The sequence below is a fragment of the Dendropsophus ebraccatus genome, chromosome 12 (assembly GCF_027789765.1).
Source record: "Dendropsophus ebraccatus isolate aDenEbr1 chromosome 12, aDenEbr1.pat, whole genome shotgun sequence".
NCBI classification, from domain to species: Eukaryota; Metazoa; Chordata; class Amphibia; order Anura; family Hylidae; genus Dendropsophus; species Dendropsophus ebraccatus.
Window position 1 is genome coordinate 40,593,952 of NC_091465.1, and position 16,371 is coordinate 40,610,322.

Sequence of the window (16,371 nt, forward strand, 5' to 3'; positions counted from 1 at the left end):
AGTGTTATCGGCGATCTGCTCATTGAGCCTGCCTGTGCAGGCTTAGAGTAGCAGAGCGCCGATCGGACCGCATGGAGACAGGTAAGAGACCTCCAGCAGTCCGTTATACCGATCGGGACCCCCGCAGTCACACTGCGGGGGTCCCGATCGGTAAGTGACAGGGGACTCCCCCTGTCACTTACACTTAAACGCCGCGGTCGCGCCGTGATCGCGGCGTTTAAGGGGTTAATGACACGCGGCAGCGCGATCGCTGCAGCGTGTCATTGCCGGTGAGGTCCCGGCTGCTCACTGCAGCCGGCCCCCACCTCCTAGGAAGCGCGCTCCGCTCCGGAGCGCGCTTCATAGCGGGAATAACACCCGTGACGTAAGGTTACGTCATGGGTCGTCTGGGGACAGACTTCCATGACGTAACCCTACGTCCAGGGTCGTCTAGGGGTTAACAAAACCCTTAAACCAAGTTCATGGTTAGGTGAGTTGTCCCATACCTTGCAATTCTTATCAAAATCAGTGTACTTGGCTGACTTTGTCTTAATTTCCCTTCCTGTCCAACTCAAAGCATGGACAGAGGAAAGAAACCTTGGAGGACAGCACCCACAAGCGGTAGAGAGAGAATAGAAAGCAGATAAAAAGCTAGGGAGACATATATGCTGTAATATACTATAATAAGAAGAGAAAGCTCAAACAGCAAACCTCTAGAGGCAGTAAAACAAAAGTAAGCAAAATGTTTAATAAAGACCTATAAAGGAAGGTATACCATAACCTTTAACAGGACTGATCCCTTACATTATCAAAGAGTTATGGGCATTTAAATAAACTTTTGACATCTCCTGTCAAAAGTTTAGATTGGAGTCTACTCTGTGATTCAATCCCAAGCTTGGCGCGAAGTCCACCTGATTACAGGAGACAGGTTCCATAGATTATAATGGAGCCCATTTCCTACAATCAGACATACTAAACGCTGAGCCAGGGATAAACAATCAACAGAACCTAACAAGGAGCCTTCACCTTACTGACCATTATAAAAAGTTCCTACATTGCAATCATTGTCGTAGCTAACCATTTTTAGACACAAAATATAAAACAGTGCTCCATAGCGTAATTCAGACAGGGCAGAAAAGGTGAAAGAAAGCACATAGAAGTCTCACCTAAGTAGGTTGTGCTGATGTAAGGCTGATAGCATGTAAATGAGCCACAGCCACTCCCGACTAATCCCCACAGGGATTAAGGACAATCAGTATTTTCCTCCATGCCAAGGTGGGTAAGACAGGTGCAGGTCCAAGAGGTAGTAGTAATAGAAAATATCATACAATTTATTAAAAGAATTTTGCCGTCGACACAACACTTTTCGAGACCGGTTCGGTCTCTTTATCCAGTGTCTGATACTATCCCATGATCTTATGAACATCCCATGATTACAAAGCCAATACAAGTTGCAGATCAATGCTTGGGTACAAACCAGGTCATACATCCGGACAAACGTTAATTGGCAATTTGTTGTGTTATGTTAGGGCACTGTATTCTAGGTCAATAAAACCTAAATCAGATATATGCACCATAGAGCCTAAAGCAGGTTGACCTCAGCCTAGGCAAGAGAATAACCTAAAATCGCAATAAAGTATGTGGATTGACAGCACTACTGTGCTGATATAATATTAAACAACTAAAAAAATTAAGTAATTTGTTAGTGTGCTAGTGGATAGCCATGTTGATATTGTCCTCTTCCTCTTCCATCAAGTAGATTATGTAGGGAAATGCTGATTAAGCAAATATCCGTCAGTAGGTATACAATGGTGGAATCACTCTAGCTTATTGGCAGGTCTTTGCTAAATACCCAGCAATTACTATACAGCTGTCATTGTATGTTACTTGACTCTGCAGTTTGTCCCACTCTTTGCTGCCTCCTTATGGTAGGAAAGCAGTACTGAGCCGGATGACCTATATCAAATGAATTCATGAGTTGACTTTCAATGCTACATTCAATTTACTGACTATAGTCGCACTATGAGAGAAAAATCCAACAATCACTGTTTTTGAGATTGAAGGGTCCCAATGGTTCTACTACAGAAATCACACATTAATATTGATATATGATCAGTATTTATTTATTTATTTTTTCCAGGAACAGTGCCATGAATGGGATGTACAACCTCATAACAAATATGTACAACCTAATAACAAATACATGCTGAACAAATCTGACAAAAAAATATTTATTAAGGTATCTGAAAATACCTTAAAAATTGCATACATTTCTAAATGTGGAAGAAAAAAATCATGGAATCACTCAATGAGGAAATAGTTATGGAGGCATCTTGTAATTCACAGAATAGGTGTATAAAATAGAGAGGGCACTCACTATTGTAGATCAATACAAACATTACAGCATACACACAAAACAGCTATGACACTTGACTGCGGAGGTGTTGGCGTTCGTCCCGTCTGCAACTGCTCTATATGGTTTTACCTGTTGAATTAAGAAAAATAAAGGATTGTTCTACAATGATGGTGTACCTTTTGCCGCAGCCGCGTTGTCATTCCAGCTGCCTGTCCTCCCATCCCACTCGCCAGCCGTCTGTTTCCCCGGGCTCCTGCTCCTCCCCCTGCTGGCAGTCTATGTCCTGCTCGGGCCGGCGCGTATCGCTATCTCCTAAGGGGGGCGTGCCAGCTCTGCTTAAACTTAAAGGGCCAGTGTGCCCCCGATTGGCTGATGCATAGCAGACTTTAAGTATAAATTGCAGCCCTGTCCTGCCCTACTCATTGGAGCCTCTGCATGCTTCCCATAAGTGTATGTTCCCAGCTCTACCGTGATTCCTGCTCGTTGTTCCTGCCTGTGGTTTCTGGTTCGTGCTGTCCCTGGTTCCAGCTATCTGTGATTCCTGCCTGCGACTGCTATCCCGGTTCCAGCCGTGAGTGTTGCTGTGTTCCAACCTGTCTGCCTACCTGTCTTCAGCTGCCCCTCTCACACCCGCTGCCACTAGCAAGCCAAGCAAGGGGTAGTGACCTCTGGGTTGCCTGATGCAGCAAGTCCATCCCGCCTTGCGGTGGGCACTGCTGAAGAACAGCGGCCCCATAGACTCCACTCCCTGGTGCGGCTTACGCCATCGTTAGCGGTGGTACAGTGGATCCACAACTTCAAGCTCTACCTATTAATATAAGAATGAGCACCCCATTTATCTGGACTTGGCTGTTATTCCTGACACCCTGTACTGCCATCCAGCATAACTATAGAGGCAATCACTTTTTCTACAATCTTATTTATTGTAATTTACATTTCTAAATAAAATACAGATGGAAGTCTAAAATATCTAGTTGGTCATATTTTAATCAAATTACCACCTTACCGCACTGTGAGACTTGACTCATTGAAGAAAAACATGGCCCCAACCAATTTTAAAGCTGAAATGGTTTCTAATGTTACATCAAGATGGAAATCCAACTTTGAGTGTGGCAAAAGATGATGGTTGTTCTTTTTCAGCTGGGTACAAAATAGAAAGTTTGAAACTTAAAAACATACAGGTAAACCAAGGAAGACATCAGAGAGTCAGAACAAAACATTCAACGCAATTTGCCTTGAAAATAGAAAATACACAGCAATACAAATGATGTGAACATGGGCAGAAAGCCCAGACAAAACTGTAAAAATGAACATGAACAGTTACAGCTCAGGTTAGATATCCTAATGGGCATTGGTAAAACAAAAAAAAAAATGGCTAAATCTGGGTCTATGTGTCAGTTGTGATGGGAGTATCTGAAACTGGAGATCAAGCTAAAAAAAAAAATTGTACAAGTCACTTTTAGAATTCAGGTATTGGGTAAAGGAAGGGTTGTGTAAAGTAAATATACAAAAATTAGAACGCAAAAATGCAATTGGCACCAAGAAAACTTTTCCTGCACCTACACAAACAAACTGGCGGGTCACTGGTGGAGCTAGTGTAGATTGACATGCTACTTCTTATTATGCAGCAAGGTAATTGCTTCTCTTCATCCAATATTTTGGGTTCTTGATCCAATATTTTGGGGTCATCTTAATAATCTCAACTGATTGAATTATGTCCTTTTAATGAGAGTCATTTTACTTGAACATCCTGCTTTTTATGCACTGTCGACATACAGTATAGGTACCTATTTCTCATGATAACATATCATATACTGTATAAGCGGACTGAAACCAGTCTAACTTTGATGGATATTTTGATGACTTTCTTTTACATTACAATATTTACAAATGATTTTGACTTTCAGTATCAAATGGATGACTAATTTATTTGCGTTTTATCCTGATCTTATGGGGATACATTTCCTCGCTGTCACATTGTTAGGGCCACGGCGGCGTCCCGTGCTCCGGACCGCCGCCGCACCCTCTCTCCCACTTCTGCAGCAGCCGGTGTCCATATGCAGGGACCCGACGCTGCTGTTGCTTCGGCCCCGGGGGGCGCCTCACCTCACCGCGTTCCTGCCCGTCACTGTGCTGGCCGGCGCGCGCGTCCCCGCCTCCTAGGGCGCGCGCGCGCCGGCTGTCTCAGATTTAAAGGGGCAGTGCGCTCCTAATTGGCTTGTATGTTTATCACTCCCCTATAAGTTCCAGCTCTGCCCCCTTCCAGGTGTTGGAGCCTCTACATGCTTCCCATAGCGTTTGACCCAGCTCCCTGTTGTTCCTGATTCCTGTCCGCTACCTGGTCCCTAGTCCTTGTTCCTGATTCCTGTCCGCTACCTGGTCCCTAGTCCTTGTTCCTGATTCCTGTCCGCTACCTGGTCCCTAGTCCTTGTTCCTGGTTCCTGCTCCTCTGTTACACTATTGCTCCTGTGTTCAGCCGGTCACCTGCGGTTACGCCTACAGACCTCTGCCAGCACCATCTCCTGCCTACTGCTCCTGCCACGCCATGCCTGCCATCACTAGCAACCAAGCCAGGGGTAGCGACCTGGGGGTCGCCTGCCGCAGCAAGTCCATCCTGCCTTGCGGCGGGCTCTGGTGAAAACCAGCGGCCCCTTAGACTCCGCTCCCTGGTGAGGTTAGTGCCATCGCTGGTGACGGTCCAGTGGATCCACTAGTCCAGGCGTTACACACATTATGGATTCAAGTACATGATGCATGGCAATAAATGTCATTATGGGGTTATGTTTTGTTCTTTACTGACATTATATTTGCTTCTCCTTAAAGATAGCTGCCAAAAACAACACAAATGAATGTAATCGCACGTTGCCTCCACATCGCTGCTGAGCGCCCTTGCATTATTTTTGGCCTTTCTTTTGTATTTAGCTGAATATATGTCATTGGGCAGTTGGGTTTATTCGAATGATGCCTGGCATGTTGAAATGAAAAATCAGTCATGCCAGTCTAGGCAAGCAAACAATTTAATATATACGGTAAATGAACCATGGCTGCTGTGAAAAAGGCCAAAAGCATGTGAAAACCCCAACCTTTCCCCTAGCCTTAGATAGGTAAAGTATAAATGACGGCTATATTGTTTAATCAAGGACAGAGATCATGGCTTAGTATTAGGAATATCTCAGGTGGTTCTAGGAGCAAACATAGATCTCCATGCAAGAACAGAATATTATATCTTTCTCCAGAATGGTTCAGCATAGAGCACCTCCTTTATGTATTTCTAACAACGCACCAATAATTGTGAGCCACGATATTCTTCCATTGTGTAAAACCTAAGAAGCAGTTGGCAAAATTATCAAGGTGGGATCCCTAGTGTTGCCGCAAACAACTGACATGTCAGTTTTCTGCAGCCGCTATTCAGTGAATAGCGGCCGCAGAAAACCCTGTCAGTGCCCACTATGGAGCGAGCGGCTCTGGCTGCTCGCTCCATAGTGTGCTGTGGAGAATTCTGATGCAGGCGCGCATGGATGCACCCGCATCAGAACACTGGCCGGGATGATCTTTCAGAGACCAGCTGTTGCGTGACCCGGCCGATCTAATACATAGTCTGCACATGGCCTGATACTGTAATAGGCAATGGATGTGAACCTCCTGAGCTACCGAATTGGTTTGGCTTTGGGCAAGTTTCCTCTAGATCCTTACCTTTATTCCCTCTCCAGGATACAGAACCAGGACTTCTGCTGCTAGAGAGTAAGTACAGTACTAGGTTGTCATGATATATTTATCAGCTGACTAAGCAGACTACATGGTACTGGTTTGTGGCACCATTGGGTCAGACAGGTTACAGCACTCAGTCATAGTCATAGTCTGAGTCATAGTTGTACACAGAAGAATGAGAGGGGTATCTAGGGATGAGGCAGGCATGTAGTCCAGGAATATAATAGAGGAATGTGGCAAAGGTTTAGATTAGCAATCCTGGTAAAAAGGACATTCAGTATGGCACATGAGGCGTGAGACAGAATCAGAAACCATAGAACAGACATGAGGGATACTAGGATCAGAATACTGTACATTCACTAGGAGCCAACAATAGTCAGGCACAGAATGCTATGTGGATCCCCAGCATGAGTAACAGATGCCTAGTATCATAAGGTGGGGGAAGAATTAGCATTGCACGCAGTGACCCATGTGACCCAGTGGCGTAGCTACAGGGGTCGCAACGGTCGCAGTTGCGACCCGGCCCGCCAGCCAGGGGGGCCCGGCTGGGCCCCCCATGCCACCTTGCTGTGTTCCCGAAGCTGCTTGCAGTGGCGCAGCTACCGCGGTCGCCGCCGCGACCGGGCCGCTACCAAGGGGGGGGCCGCGAGGCCCCCCCTTGCCACTGCACTGCTCCCCTCCCACTCCCTCTTGTGACCGCAAGCAATGTTTTGCCTGCGATCACAAGAGGCGGCTGGGACGGGGCCAGCTGACGTGCGGGGCTGGGAGCATCAGGTAGGCAAAAAGACAGGTCCCGCGAAGCTCCGCCCCCTCCGCGGGAAGCCCCGCCCCCGCTGCGAGAAGCCCGCCAGCGCGCGTGACTAGAAGACTAGAGGAACCATTCAGGTGAGTAAAGATTTTTTTGTTTTAAAGGACATGATGGGGGTGTAGTGGTATGATGATGATGGAACAAGAGGATGATGGGGGTGTAGTGGTATGATGAAGGAACAAGAGGATGATGAGGGGTGTAGTGGTATGAGGATGATGGAACAAGAGGATGATGGGGGGTGTAGTGGTATGATGAAGGAACAAGAGGATGATGGGGGTGTAGTGGTATGATGATGATGGAACAAGAGGATGATGGGGGGTGTAGTGGTATGATGATGGAACAAGAGGATGATGGGGGTGTAGTGGTATGATGATGGAACAAGAGGATGATGGGGGTGTAGTGGTATGATAATGATGGAACAAGAGGATGATGGGGGTGTAGTGGTATGATGATGGAACAAGAGGATGATGGGGGTGTAGTGGTATGATGATGGAACAAGAGGATGATGGGGGGTGTAGTGGTATGATGAAGGAACAAGAGGATGATGGGGGTGTAGTGGTATGAGGATGGAACAAGAAGATGATGAGGGGTGTAGTGGTATGATGATGATGGAACAAGAGGATGATGGGGGGTGTAGTGGTATGATGAAGGAACAAGAGGATGATGGGGGGTGTAGTGGTATGATGAAGGAACAAGAGGATGATGGGGGTGTAGTGGTATGATGATGGAGGGCAGGAGGATGATGGGGGGTGTAGTGGTATGAGGATGATGGAACAAGAGGATGATGAGGGGTGTAGTGGTATGATGAAGGAACAAGAGGATGATGGGGGTGTAGTGGTATGATGATGGAGGGCAGGAGGATGATGGGGGGTGTAGTGGTATGATGATGGGGGTGTAGTTGTATGATCATGGAACAAGAGGATGATGAGGGGTGTAGTGGTATGATGATGATGAAACAAGAGGATGATGAGGGGTGTAGTGGTATGATGATGAAACAAGAGGATGATGGGGGGTGTAGTGGTATGATGATGAAACAAGAGGATGATGGGGGGTGTAGTGGTATGATGAAGGAACAAGAGGATGATGGGGGTGTAGTGGTATGATGATGATGGAACAAGAGGATGATGAGGGGTGTAGTTGTATGATGCTGGAACAAGAGGATGATGAGGGGTGTAGTGGTATGATGAAGGAACAAGAGGATGATGGGGGTGTAGTGGTATGATGAAGGAACAAGAGGATGATGGGGGTGTAGTGGTATGATGATGATGGAACAAGAGGATGATGGGGGGTGTAGTGGTATGATGATGAAACAAGAGGATGATGGGGGGTGTAGTGGTATGATGAAGGAACAAGAGGATGATGGGGGTGTAGTGGTATGATGATGATGGAACAAGAGGATGATGGGGGGTGTAGTGGTATGATGATGAAACAAGAGGATGATGGGGGTGTAGTGGTATGATGATGAAACAAGAGGATGATGGGGGTGTAGTGGTATGATGATGATGGAACAAGAGGATGATGGGGGGTGTAGTGGTATGATGATGAAACAAGAGGATGATGGGGGTGTAGTGGTATGATGATGAAACAAGAGGATGATGGGGGTGTAGTGGTATGAAGATGATGGAACAAGAGGATGATGGGGGGTGTAGTGGTATGATGATGAAACAAGAGGATGATGGGGGTGTAGTGGTATGATGATGATGGAACAAGAGGATGATGGGGGTGTAGTGGTATGATGATGAGGGAACAAGAGGATGATGGGGGTGTAGTGGTATGATGATGAAGGAACAAGAGGATGATGAAGGGTGTAGTGGTATGATGATGGAGGGCAGGAGGATGAAAGGGGTAGTAGTATGTTGATGAAGGGGCAGGAGGAGGGGACAACATGGGGGGCATCTGTAAGGGGGATAAAATGGGGGGCCATCTATATGGGGGATAACATGGGGGGCATCTATATGGGGGATAACATGGGGGGCATCTATATGGGGGATAACATGGGGGGGCTTCTATAAGGGGGAAACATTGGGGGGCCATCTATAAGGTGGACTACATGGGGGGTGTATACAATAGGGCATGCACAGAGGGGGATATGTACTATAAGGGGGTCACATAGTGTCAGGGCTAGCTACTAAATGAGGGTGTAAAGGGGCCAATACAGATGTGCAGTGTGTATAGAGATGAGGATGGTGTCAGTGTGAGGAGACTAATATGTCTGTCTGGCAGATTCTGTGGATTCGTGGCTCAGACGTTCTCATAATGGCCCAGGGCAGATGGAGAAGAAGATGAAAAGGGAAGAACTCCGATCAGAGAAGACGTCCCCTGTGAGTCACTTGATATAACTGCACTGTAATTTATATGGTGTATAGAGCCTGTGTGGAGCTGCATCCACCTCTATATGACTGGATGAGGTGATATTGGTCTATGTACAGAGGATTATATTCAGTAGCAGTGGTGGTGTTAGTCAGTATGTGGTGGTATTATTTGTTGTTATCTGGTACTGTGTTTTATTGGATTTAGTATACTGGATTTGGTCAGTAACAATATGGTGGTGAGGGTTGTGGTGTGGCAGTAATATTTCCCCTTGTGTACTGGTAATATGGGTCTCAGTAAACAGGATTTGTTTAGTAACAGTATGGCGGTAATATGTACGGTGATAATATTTCCTGTATACTGGTATTATTGGTAATATCAGTCTTGAGATATATATCTACCAATAGCATCGAGAAAGGGGGGGGGGGCCCAAGTTGACCTCTTGCACCAGGGCCCAAGAGACATTAGCTACGCCCCTGGACCCAAGAGATCATGGCCATAGGCTAGAAGTAGAAGTACAGTAAGGGTATGTTCACACCAAGAAGTGACATGTCATTTCTTTGAGTGGAGAGAGGCGGCTGCGGAGGAGCGCGCGCTCTCCCATAGAAGGGCTATGACACACTGAGACAGGCGGGATTCTGCGGCAGAAAGCTCAGCCGCGGAATTCCGCCTGAATTACTCAGTGTGAACATACTGTACCATTACATGACAGGCACAAACAAGAGGAGGACAAAGCATTGGCAGGGACTAGCCACCAAAGAGTTAACACAGGTGGGAGGGGTGTTGTTACTTGTCTAGAATTCTCCACTCAATCTTACAAAGACACAAAAGCTCATGACATGACTGAATGTACTATATAGAACGACCAATCCGTTCATGGATTTGGGATATGTTAATCCTTTACAAAACATAGCTATTCAACTGAATTAGATAGCATTGAAATGGCAGACCCTCACCTTTTACCATTGCTTTTCATATAGGTATTGAGAATGACATATCTGCTTTCCTAGTCACATTTATGGAGAACATCATTTTTGTGTTATAATGTAAAAGGTTTAGCGCACCAAACTTTATGTTCACCAAGGACGTTCTGCTATCAGACTGTAACAGCTATGTCCTAGTAATGGCCAAATGGCTATGGCAGAATATATAAAGTGTTGTTTACCTTGCAAAGCTTTAACCTTTAAATATATGAACAATTTGAAAGCAATGCATTTAAAAAAGTCCTTATAGGTCTATCTGCGAGAAAGATGTGACTAACACTGCAAATTGCTTATAGCTGTAGCTGTTGAGTTAAAAAAGATACTAATGTTACCAGCGGTGGATTGTTATATGGGAAGTTTAGGTGGGCCGAAGCTCCTTGCTGTCCATCATGCTCATATGAAAATCCTCTGCTGCTAAAGAAAATCAACAAACCCTTCCATTTCTTCCATTTCATTGAGCCCTTTTTTTAGCATAGTTGCAATATTTTAGCTTTGTTCTTTTTGTACCTTAAGGCCACGTTTACATATTGTAAAACAACGGCCATTGTTGCAGATTGCAGCAACGGGCATTGTTTATTGACAGTGGCCAGCTGCATTTGTTTCTATGGAACACCGGCCGCACTGTATACACTCTGTATACAATGCGGCCGTTGTTCTCTGCACAAAAAACGGACATGTCTATTTTGTACGGCCTCAATTCATTGGATTGCGGCCACACAAAATAGTCTGTCAACACAATGGATAGTACGCCCCCCCCCCCCCCCGCCTGTACTATCCATTGTCTGCTATGGTTAATTTGAGAAATGAGATTGATCCGACTGGAACTGCAGTACCGGCCGGGATGAACTTTACAGACAGCGGGCGATCTGTGACACGGCTGTGTCACAGAATGGCTGCTGTTATACAGCGTGTGAACCCGGCCTAAGGGTGCGTTTACACGTACCATATTCGCTTTGCAGTGAAATCCACTACTATGCTCAGTACAATTACAGTCTATGGCTATAAAAATCCATTGTGAGAATTTGCGTAACAAATTTTTTATTAAAATTTTTTCATTTTTATAACAAGATAAGCATGGATACAGAATTTGTACAATGGTCCAAGTATGATACGTCTACGTCTGGCAGGACAATAGACTGTAATTGTACTGAGCATACCAGCAGATTTCACAGCAAAACTCGCAGCGTGAATGTGGTACATGAGGACGCACCCTTTTCGTACTTCCTTAATATGCTTTCATGGTTTATTCATGTCCTTTTATTTTCTTTTATTTGTTGAAAATTTTCAATAAAAAGAATGAAACAGAAAATTAACAGATGAACTCCAGCTCTGGAAGTATAAAATACTAGAACTGACAAAAACACAGATGTACATTATGCAATAATAAATGTTTTGTTTTTATGCTTTTCACCATGCAGTAAGTCGTGTTTCTTGTATTTTTCAGATCCGTGCAGTTATAAAGATTCGTAAGTTTTACTGTTTTTGTTATTTTCTTAAAATAAACTTAAAAAACAAAGGGCTTCTCTAGGCAGGGGACTTTTTAACATGCCTGGGTAGAGAGACATTGAAAATATACTAAAAAATTAACTACAATTACCTCCCTGGTTTCTGCTACATTGCCAGTATCTGACCACTCTGCCCCTGGAGCCGCCTCTAGGTTCTTGGGTTGTGACGTTGCAGACCCTGTCAGTCAATCTGTGAGTGAGGTGGACACCACTGCAGCCGCTAACTGGCTGGGCGGACCTGCAATATAATGTCCTTGGTGCAGTGGCAACACAGTGGGCATGGATACCAGTGGTATAGGGAGGTGAGTGTAGTTCAATATTTTTAATCACTCAGGCAAATATCAAAAAGTCTCCAGACTGGACAACCCCTTCAAGTCTCCATATATTGACCCCTATAACGTGTGGGGTAAGGGGTGATGGTTAATTTAAAAAAAAAAAATTTGCACTGTGATCTGCAGCACAAATTTGGTTTACATTTGACTTTTGATCACTGTTAATTCAATTTTTTTCTGGAAACCTATGTGATCAAATATTCTGCTACTTCTTTTTCCATTTACACTGTGTTGGGGGAACTTTCATGAAAAATGATTATAGTGCTACACTGTGCACAATAATCATTTTTAAAAATCACTTTCATTGTGATTTTATGTTTATTTATTCTATCCTATTATGCACCAAGAATGGGATTAGAAAAGTGTTGCCAGAATTACTGCACTGTCAAAATACATGTACGAAGAGCCCTTTCTGCCTACTGCTTATAGCTCTGCATTAGGAGACAACTTCCCTCTCTTACTTTCCCGCATCCATCCCTGATGTGAGACCCAGTGTAATGTCATTCTACAGAGTTGGGTCTCATGCTGGAGATTAGGGCTATGGAGTGGGGAAAGGATGAAAGCTCAGTATTTCAGCACCAAGTTCAAAATGAAATTGATTTAGAAAAATTACAGTTTCAAAAAAAGATCAACTGGTTTCAGAAAGCTATATAGATTTGTAATTTACTTCTATTTAAAAATCTCAAGTCTTCTCATACTTATCAGCTGCTGTATGTCCTGCAAGAAATTGTTTTCTTTTTAGTCTGACACAGTGCTCTCTGCTGACATCTCTGGCCAAAAACAGGAACTGTCCAGAGCAGGGGAAGTTTTCAATGGGGATTAAAGGACAACTCCCACAAAAATTTTTTTTTGCTCATTTAACACACATTACAAAGTTATATAACTTTGTAATGTGGTTAAATACCCGGCCTGGCCCCCTTCCCCCACTTTCGGACCCCCGACCCCCCACCCCGGAAGTTAAGGAATGTATACATTACCTATTACGATCGTCACGGTCCTCTTCTCCGGGGCGGCATCTGGTGACGACGACGTCAGAGCCGAGGGGCGGTCCGGGTCTTCTTCCTCCTCGGCGTCTTCATGCAAAGTGAATGGGGATGAAAAGGCTGCTGGTGCACATGCGCACCAGCAGCCTTTTCATTGGCTGGAGCGCATCACATGGCTTCCAGCTTGCTCAGCCCTGATTGGCTGAGCTTGCTGGAAGCCATGTGATGCGCTCCAGCCAATGAAAAGGCTGCCGGTGCGCAAGCGCACTGGCAGCCTTTTCCATCCCCTGGACCCGGAAGTTGGAGACATCGCTGGATGGCGGAAGGCGGCGACGGAGAGGAGGACGGCGGGCGAATCGAGTGGCGATCGTCACCGGAGAGATGGTGAGTATGGTGTCTGTGTGTGTCTGTGTTTTTTTTTTTTTTGGGGGTCCCGCGGGAGTTGTCCTTTAACTACTGCTCTAGACAGTTCCTGTCTCGGACAGAGATGTCAGCAGAGAGCACTGTGTCAGACTGAAAAGAAGACATTTCCTGCAGGACATACAGCAGCTGATAAGTACTGGAAGAATTGAAATTTTTAAATAGAAGTAAATTACAAATCTATATAACTTTCTGAAACCAGTTGATCTGAAAGAATTTTTTTTCCCGCTGGACAATCCTTTAAACAGTGGGCAACACAGATCAATCTGTGGCAGCTTTAGCTTTGGCTGTCACCTGCTGAAAGCAACCAGGTGCCACTAGGGATGGAATGGGCTCAGCTCCCAAGCCCCCTCCATATTCCCTTGTTAGCGCCATGTACAGGTACATAATTTTGTATTGTGGGACCTAGGCTAGTATATACATGTATATCAGCAGCCCATCACATATTGGCAGGTTCCCGATGTATACCTGGCATGTATTGCAAAATTGTGATATGAACAGGGATATGTTTATGATATTACTGAAAGTAATATACAATATAAATATAAAAATGTTATGCAGATTATTTCATTGGTTAAGGGGAATGCGTCACTGCCAGCCACTCCTGATGGTGACCTACCGTATCTCCAGGATATAAAAGACATGTCTTATCCCACTTTCATCAAATGGCAGGCATGAGACTACAGGGCTGCCTCCATACACATCAGATTGTCCACTGATCGCCCCTTACATAAAGTAGTTTTGATCATTTTTATATTTGAGTCTAAAAGGTTGAGAACCATCTGTTCTTTTTTTCCCTAACTCCTTGCTCCTTTTGACTTATGTGGATCTGGATACCTAGTGCATCTCCTGTCTGTGACTAATGTGATGCTACATGGAAATCTGATTTCTTCCTTGTGACTGATGCAGAGTGCCATATAACCCCTGTGTGCTATTTGACTAATGCTGGGTCCCTGCAAGCTGCACTTTTCTGAAATCTATTGAAATAAAATGACTTTACTGGCTATACTTTATGTCAGAAACCTTATAGTATGGGGAAGCGCAGTGGATTTTATGTTCATACATTCCATCCTATTAGTCCTATGCACCAAGAATGGGATTAGAAAACTGAAAAAGAGGAGTGAAAAATGGTAATATTTCTTCTAGGCGGAAAGTCAGTCATTCAGTCACTGAGGCGTTCAGGATGGTAATGAATCAAAGCACAGGTCACTCACAAAAATTCTTTTTTTAATTTTTTTTTTTATTTCCATCCTGCATGAAAACACACATATATAGTATGCTGGCGGTTTGCTAATGGGCAAATTTCTTATATTGGAGTATAAAACAATGAAGGCTGAAAAATGTTAGAAATTGTTTCACTTATATAACCCATTTTTATAGCTTTTATATCATATGCATCCAGGTGAGACATTAAAGTGATATTAACTGTTATTCAAAAAAAAAAACTTTCCACCAGTTACATAGACATGTCAAAAGTTTTATTGGTCAGTCTCAGTGTGAGACCCCCACAGATTACTAGATATAGCCGTGCTTTCCCAGCTCACAGCCCAATCTGACTTATTGCAGTAAGTCAGCCATATTGTAAGTCGAAAGCAGTAGAAAATTCATATAGATAACCTCTGCTGCTCTTCAGACTGTAAAGGATACATCACTTCCTGCAGGACATGCAGCAGCTGTTAAGTAATGAAAAACTGGAGATATTTTTTTTTTTTTATAGAAGGTAATTATAAATCTCTGGCACTTTCTGGCACCAGTTGGTTTGTAAGACTTTTTTTGTGCTTAAGTACCCCTTTAAGCATGGGAGATCTTCATATGGCTTTTAAGACAGACGCTTCACACTTCCAGTTGTGTACACTTTAGTGAATCATTGTTTGCCTATGTATAAAATATTAAACGCTATACTAGCTATGAACTGGTGTAGATTTCTGTAAACTATAATAGATCTATTGGGTCATATTATTCTCAGTAAGCCCTACGCTTTTTTATTGCCACTTTTCGAAATTGGCAAGCAAAGTGGTTGCAAATCGTAGCACAAATAAGGCAGATGTCAAAGTTTTAGACTTTTTTTTACACTAGAAGTGGTTGAGTCTTAAAGTATATGATTACATTAAATTTAATTACAGTTAAAAATACTCTGTAAGATTTAAAGGGATTGTACATTAAAATATTGTGGAATAACATAACTACATCTACATAAGCTCAGAAAGCGTCCGCAATTAATGCTCATGAACATACAGATACATAGTGTGAACATAGCCTTCAAGTGATATTTCCATCTCAAACATCTATGGCATATCCACTGGATATGCATGAATACCTGACAGATGCAGATCCCACTCCTGGCACTGGCACCCATCTCAATAAAGAGGATTCTCGATGGTCAGGATATTGAGAACAGAACAGGCAGGCTGTCCTGCACAGCTGGCATAGCTTCCATAGATATTGATGGGATTTGAGCAAACAGAGTAGTTTTGCAAGCTGTGCTGTTTCTATAACTTTTTTTCCAGAAATCCTAGTAGAGCATGAATGGCCTATAATTTTTCACACATCTTTAGGCTATGTTCACACTACGTAAAAGTACGGCCGTTGTTGCTAATGGCAACAACGGCCGTACTTTTACTGCGGTGGAACAATGCCTGTTGTTCTATGGGATCCCGGCCGGAGCATACATACATCGTATACGCTCCATCCGGGATCCCATACACCGCCGCAAACAACTGACATGTCAGTTTTCTGAGGCCGGAATTCAGCGAATTCCGGCCGCAGAAAGACCTTTCAGTTCACACAGTGAAGCGAGTGGCTCCGGCCGCTTGCATCACTGTGGGCTATGGCAAGCTCTGATGCGGGTGCGTGCTGATGCATCAGTGCTCTGCGGCCAGAAGGATCATCCGGCCGGTACTTAAGTAGCGGCCAAGATGATCCGGCCAGAGACCGTCCGTTCCGTGACCCAGCTGGAAGGAGCAATAATCCTGAAACAGCTATCTACA